Source organism: Xiphophorus couchianus, chromosome 13 (genome assembly GCF_001444195.1).
Source record: "Xiphophorus couchianus chromosome 13, X_couchianus-1.0, whole genome shotgun sequence".
NCBI classification, from domain to species: domain Eukaryota; kingdom Metazoa; phylum Chordata; class Actinopteri; order Cyprinodontiformes; family Poeciliidae; genus Xiphophorus; species Xiphophorus couchianus.
The window spans coordinates 13,588,339-13,595,604 of record NC_040240.1 but is presented as its reverse complement, the minus strand read 5'-3'; the positions used below and the strand labels follow the sequence as shown (position 1 = coordinate 13,595,604).

The 7,266-nt window shown below is 38.2% G+C and overlaps 1 long non-coding RNA gene across 1 annotated transcript; it reads right to left on the bottom strand.

Moving 5' to 3' along the window:
- Positions 1-2,531: 2,531 nt before the first annotated feature.
- Positions 2,532-7,226, bottom strand: LOC114155636 (uncharacterized). Its single transcript, XR_003597798.1, has 3 exons — positions 7,122-7,226; positions 3,771-3,922; positions 2,532-3,674 (listed from the first exon to the last, which is right to left on the bottom strand). It is a non-coding gene; the product is annotated as an uncharacterized LOC114155636 (long non-coding RNA).
- Positions 7,227-7,266: the final 40 nt, after the last annotated feature.

Sequence of the window (7,266 nt, the reverse complement as noted above, 5' to 3'; positions counted from 1 at the left end):
ACTTGTGATCAGACGAGAGAAATAATTTTTTAAAAAAAGATTTCATAGAAGCGTCTTTTCTCTCAAAATAATAAAATTGTCGAAATTATTCTATGTAAAGTATCTTATTAATGTGTCTAATAACAGAGATTCGTTAGGTTGTTCTTCCTATTTTTTAAAGAGACAGTGAATGCAGCGGAAAGCCCTTCGATGGAAATCGCCTTCCTGGGAACAGTTACATAGGTGAGGCAATGCTGCCTCCTAGTGGTAGAGTTTGGTTGTTAACACTTGATTCTGTACAAGAGCGCCTCTATATTATAACTATATTTCCCATTTTTCTTTCCTTCTGTTTCTTTTGTTTTGCAATTATTTTCTCCTCTTGAATGTGTAGCGACAAAACAATTTCCCTCCGAACTATTTTTTTCAATAACTGTATTCTGGAGTATAAATAAATTAATGAATACATCTATAAATAAGACTAAACTAAAAACTTAAAAATCAACATCTTTTTGCCAGCGGAGTACAATAAATATTCCAACATATTCCTATCATATTACTGTTTCTGATAAAGAAAATAACATGTAGATAAATATTCTGTACATAACCTTTAAATTCCTCAATAGTAATAGAATTTTGTTTATTTGTGATTATTTTATAAAAATTCTCACATTCTAAACATCTACACTTTAATTTGTCTTTCACAGATATTTTTCTAAATTCTTAAAATGATCAAAAATAATGCCTCTATTTTAAGCATCACACACTATTTGTTTCTTTATTAACATTACTTTAATTTATCAGCCAGAGCTCCACAGTCTTATGACTTCTTTGGTGCTTTATAAAATTATTAATACCCTGAGAACTTGAAAAGAAAACCGTTTGGATTCTACTGGCTTAGATCACAGCGTACTCTTGCATTAGAACGGCCTAGTCAAAGTCCATACTTGATTTCAACTTAGGATGCTTTCCAGCTATTCTGGGAGAGTGTGAGATATTTCACAAAGAAGAACCAGGCGCTAGACATACGCAGCTGGTGGAGGTATACCCACCCAAAAATACTTGCAGTTCAAATTGCAGCGATGTATGGTTCTACAAAGATTGATTCAGGTGAGCTGAATAAAATAGCAAAATTACAGTATCAATGTTTTTATGTGCTACAAACCTTTGAATGACTGATACATCTGAGACTGAAACATCTGAGCTTCCCAAGGACAACACTAGAGGGCAGCAGCGCAGGTCCACTACTGGCACGAACCCACGCTGATGGACTCCTAATATTGGAAAACCTCATAATAATAATAAAACAGTCTTGTCCCGGGTAGGACTGGTAATCTTTGTTTTGAATCGCAGCAGCACAAACTGAACATAATGCAGCTCAGAGGACTACATTAGATTTTTATCTCATCTATCTGTGTGACTGTGGTTTTGGCCTGTGAGTGGGAACAGTGGAGCTCTTCATCATCTCTCTGCATTTGACTAAATTCAGCTAATATGTAAATAAAGCATGGCTCCAGTTGTCACATGAGTCGAACGGAAGAAACCTGTCTGGATAGACATCAGAAATACTCATTCAGGGTATATTCTTCTTATTTTTTATTTATTTATTTGAGGCCAATTACACAAAGCTTCCTGACAGATAGGTGTCACGACTTCCTTACAGGAGAAATCTTATCATTGTGAGAAAACTCCCTCGCCTGCCTCCATGTTCCCCCCCCCCCCCCCCCCCCCCCTCCACCTTTCTGCTTTTTCACTCCTTTTGTCAACGTGAGGGGAAATATCTCTCAGGAGAGAAGGATGTGATTATGCTTTAAAGAACAGAGCCAAAAGTGAAAAAAGAAAGGCGGAAAGGGGTGGAAAATGACAAAAGCCACACATTGCTCAGGTTCCCCCTCCACCACCACCACCCTGCAGGATGTTGTGCAGGGACTTGCTTGCTTACAGGTTTGGGGTGGGGTTGTCCAGCCTTAGGGCCTGTGTGAAAACAAATCTCGCAGGTGTCAGCTATTGAGTGGTGGAGGAGAATATTATCTGACTGGCCTTTGTGGTTATGAATGAGCAGGGGCTTGCCGCAGACAACCAAATTCTTTATCAATCCCTCCACCTTCTTTTCGATTCCAAGTTGGAGCCGTTTTGAGAGTTTTACAGAAGGTCACAGAGACACCAAACAGTGCTGAATGTGACCTCCCTGCTTCTCTGCAGGCTGTTGAAGGAAGAGGAAGTCGGATTTCATCTTCCCCATCAGCCACTTCCTCTCTCTCTCTTTCTCTTTCGTGCTCCCGCTTTCCCTTTTTTTTTTTTTTTTTTTCCAAACCAACAGGTTTTGCCACAGTTTGCTGCCGCAACATGCCACAATGCCGGCCGACCAGTCGGGCTGTACGCAAGCCTTCAGAGGTCGGGTTGTGATGAGCGGTGCGCCCACGTGGAGGGGAAGAAACTCAACAAAAATAACGATTAAACCCTGTGGATCTGCGTGGACGACCACTGAGTGGTTTGGTGTCATTAGTGAGAGGGCGAACCATGCCTCCAGGGGGAGAAAAAGTTAATTCCTTACCTCAACACACTCACAGTCGGTGAAAGAGAGGGAGAGGTGAGGTTTTAGGTCAGTCAGACGTGGGCCGGTGGGACAGAGGCTGATTGTGAAGATGATGACAGCTCACCGACAGCAGCAGCGGTGGCGCTCTGATTTTGGTTGCAAGCTGGGACTGTTTGTGGTTGAAGTCAGCAGGATTTGATTCTAACAGACAGGGGCAACACAAATCGATGTCTTTTGTCAATAACACATCTATAATGTTAAAAACTAATTTGATGTATACCATCAATTTTAGAATACATAACATTTTTGGAGATTTTTTTTTAAGTGTGGTTCTGTTGAGATGTTGCAAATAAGCTATAAGTTAATAGCTTGTTTGTTCTGCATAATGTGTTGTGAAAAAAAGTCTCACACCTTGTGATAAAACGTGACTTCACATTTGATCACATTACCATCACAAACTGCAATAGGTTTGATTGAGATTTTGTGTAATCACCATACAGAGAATAATCAAGTTGTGGAAGAAAAATGAAACATCATTTTTAAAATGTCTTCTTGGAAAAATAGTTGATCCCCAGTCAGATTGGATCAAGAATGTATCATGAACAGAAGTATTAAAGTCTTTTGAAGGATTCTCAATTGGACCTAGGTCTAGACTTTGACTAGGCCATTCTAACATGTGAAATGCTTTCATCTATCCCGTCGTAGATTGCTCCTGCAAATGTATTCAGCCTACTGGTGGTGCATTATCTGCTATGTGATGAATGTGTAATGTTAAAATGACAATAGTTTTTACTTCTACCATAATGCTTCAAAAAAGCACTAATTTATTTATTTATTATTACTATTTAAAAACATTTATATGACTACACGAGATTGCTTATACATACAAAATGTATTTTTACTATTAAAAAAAATAAAACTTTAGCAAGAAATGAACAAAACTTGAGTTATGATGGTGTTGCTAAGCCAAATAAGAGATGTCTGAAGTGACAGAAAGGCCACTTTATTTCTGAGAATCCTTGTAGTCATCTGATCTTCTCTTGGTGTTTATTTATAATCAAATATCTTGATCTTCATCTCAGGTTCTTATTTTCCTCCATCTGAGCGAACTCTCCACCCAGCCGCTACACATCACACACGTCTCCGCCTCAGCTGTGAGTTTCTGAAACACACAGATGCAGAAACCTAATCCTGGCCAAGTCCAGACAAGCTGCTCCCGCCATGAAAAAACTCCTGGTATGTAGGATACACCTTTCACCTCTGTCACGGAGCGAACCTCACACTCACACACTCCCACTCGAGGGAAGGTAGTCGGAGGCCTCGTGGCCCTTCACTCTGCCTGTAACAGCTTGTCCGGGGGACCCTCTGCCTCGTTCAGCTGTCCTGTCGCCACACGACGGGTGGACATTCCTGGAAATGTAGGTGATGCAGGGAAAGCAGAAGATAAGGGGGAAAGCGTAACTGTATTTTGATTTTGCACAGCATTGCTTTTCTTTTTTTTCTCCTTCCAAAGAACAGTTAACAATGCATCTCAGTATTTATGCATACCAGCTAAGCCAATAAGGGGGAAAGAAAACCTAAACCAGACTCAGCCACTTCAGTTCATTCTTCAGGACCAGCTCAGACGAACCGAGCAGAAGGAAACACTTTCAAGTCATCTCAATTTTTTTTTCCAACGGTTAATTAAAAAAAAACAATTAATAAATAACACGAAGAGAAGATGGACTACACCACTAATTATCTATATGCACTGAAAAAGTTAGCATTCCTCATTAATGCTGCATAGGATTATATGCAGTGTTTCTCAAAATAAGGGTCGGGGGCACACTTGTGATCAACAAAAACAAGGTTGGGGTGCTGAGAAAACGTTCAAATATCAAATTGTGTTTTAAAATTAAACATAATAGCATACATAAAATGAATTATATAGTATATACAGTACAGACCAAAAGTTTGGACACACCTTTCTAATTCAATGGGTTTTCTTTATTTTCATGACCATTTATAAGGCAAGAAATCCCACTTATTAACCTGACAGGGCAGGTTGACCTATGAAGTGAAAACCATTTCAGGTGACTACCTCTTGAAGCTCATCAAGAAAATGCAGAGTGTGTGCAAAGCAGTAATCACAGCAAAAGGTTGCTACTTTGAAGAAACTAGAATATAAGGGGTATTTTCAGTTGTTTTACACTTTTTTGTTTAGTGCATATTTCCACATGTGTTATTCATAGTTTTGATGCCTTCAGTGTGAATCTACAATGTCAATAGTCTTGAAAATAAACGAAACTCATTGAATTAAAAGGTGTGTCCAAACTTTTGGTCTGTACTGTACATATAATATATATATATATATATATATATATATATATATATATATATATATATATATATATATATATATATATATGGTATGTCCAAAAGCTTTGGACATCTTTGTCTATTTATCTAAAAAAAAAAAAAAAGTCTGAATAGATGTAGAGCATCTGTGAACAACAATTTTCAAATCTTGCTTCAAATTCCTAATCATATTTATGTCAGGTATTTGACTAGGCCATTCTGACATATGAATGTGCTGTGAGAGGTTTTTGTATTCCTGTATAAATCCATCTTCTCACCAACTCTGACCAACGTCCCTGTCCCTGCTGAAGAAGTGCGTCCCCTCAACATGATGCAGCCACCACCATGTTTCACAGATTATTTATGTTAAAAACATCATCGTTTTTTTTGTTACGCATTGCATTTTGAATGTTGGCCAAAAGGTTACACTTTGGTCTTATCATACAGAACATCTTCTTTAACATATTTTCATATTTTCTGTGGTCTCTACATGAGTTGTGGCAAAATGCAAATGTGACTTCTTATTGCGACATTTAACAATATCTCCCTACTTAGCAGGCTTTCAGAAAAGTCAAGTTGTTTCAGCAAAAATAAATCCATAAAATCCATAAGGAAAGCCTTAAACTCAGGTGAATATTCACAATCTTATAGTGGCACCTCAAAACCAAACACCAAAATAGAATTCAGAGATTGAAAAGTGAGACTCTATTACGAAAACACAAGCAACGCACATATAAATAAAAGTAAATGAGCAAACAAATAATTAAATATACATTTTACAAGCTCTTTGAAGCTTGCATTTCTGCACGTTTGCCAACAGGAACTAGATATTTCAGTTATTTTCGGGATAGTTGTCTTTGTATCTTTATTGAGAGCAATTTACCTTCCAACTGTTTAGTTTCTAATAAGTAATTTCCAGCAAAGTCCCTGACAAGGAAACTGAATCTGTTTTAACTAGAAAAATACAAAATAAGGTTGAGCAGAGATAAAAATCAAAAAGTTGAACGGCGCAGTTTCCTTCTCTTTGTCTGTGTTGTTGAGCTCGTTTTGGCTCGGTGCCGCAGGAAGAAAAGAACCCCACCTGTATTTATCTAGCAATCCCGCTCTAATACACACACACACACACACACACACACACATAAAGAGCTCAGGTGCTCTGGAAAGCAAATTGGACAAGGGAGGATAGTGATCATCTGCAGAGCATGCAAACATGCACAACTCCTGCTGACGGTTAAACTGAATGTAAAATATCATTTTGTGTATTTCCATGCAACAGAGGGTGAAGGGATTCATAAGCAAAAATCTGTCATTTTATCATGCAAACATTTTTCCATTAAAACCAGTTCGAATAGTGCATGGCTAAATTTGACTGAATTTCAGATTATCGTGTAATTCTGTACCATTTGTAGAGGATTATTATCATCAAATGCCCGTTAAATCCAGTAAGGATCACCACCTGACTTGATCTTTATTTTAGATCGAAAAGGACTGAAATCTTAAATTTACCATAAGCAATTAGAAATAATTGAACCTCTCCTCAGTTGTTCCTCACTGCATCACACAGACACACATTCGTTCCCTGTTTGCTCAGTCAGGGTAATCCCAAGCACTGGGATCTCCTCACACAACAGCTTCATCAGGAGGACAATGGCATTGTGTAAGCTAATGACAGGGCTCCTGCCCGGGTCGTCTCTGAAACTGCCTAAAAATCACACAGGGCAGCCATTCAAAAAAAACAAAAAAAAAACCCTGAGGGTTAAAAGGTGAAGTCGGTAGATGGGAACAAAGTAAGTTGATCTTATTAGATAAAAAAACGTTTCTTATTATCGTTAGGATTTCTGTTAATGAACACAGGCAATTATACAATTTTATTCTTTAACAAAATCAAAATAGTTGAACTTTACCCCTTTCTCAATTTGCACCTGTTAGGTTTTGCTTGTTTCAAACGTGACTTTTTGGTCTACAATACAGATACATTGTTAAGGAAAGATAATTTTCCAGGACCCGTTTTTTTTTTTCTTGATTGTATTTTAGCCTTTCTTTTTCTTTTATTTAACTTGAATTGTTTTCTATTTGAATCTTTTTGCTGTGAAGCAACCTCATTTTTACTTACACGAATAAAACGTGCTTGTTTACCTAATTACCTACGCGTGTGCAAATGGGGGGTATTTACACGTAGGAAATTGAAGTAGTTTGTACAGAGAGAGCTAGAAACTGAGCCAGAATGTCTTTTATTGTGCTTGCAGGTGAGCTATCCCGCCCGCCCCCTTACCTGATAGCCAATCAGAGCTCCGCTCCGCTCAGCATCAGCCAATCAGGAGCCGACTCAGGAACTCACCTTCAATTCCTCCCAGTGGAAGAATTTCGTGTAAAGCGGACATTAAAAAGGCAAATATTAGAGCGTATGGCAGCAGGAT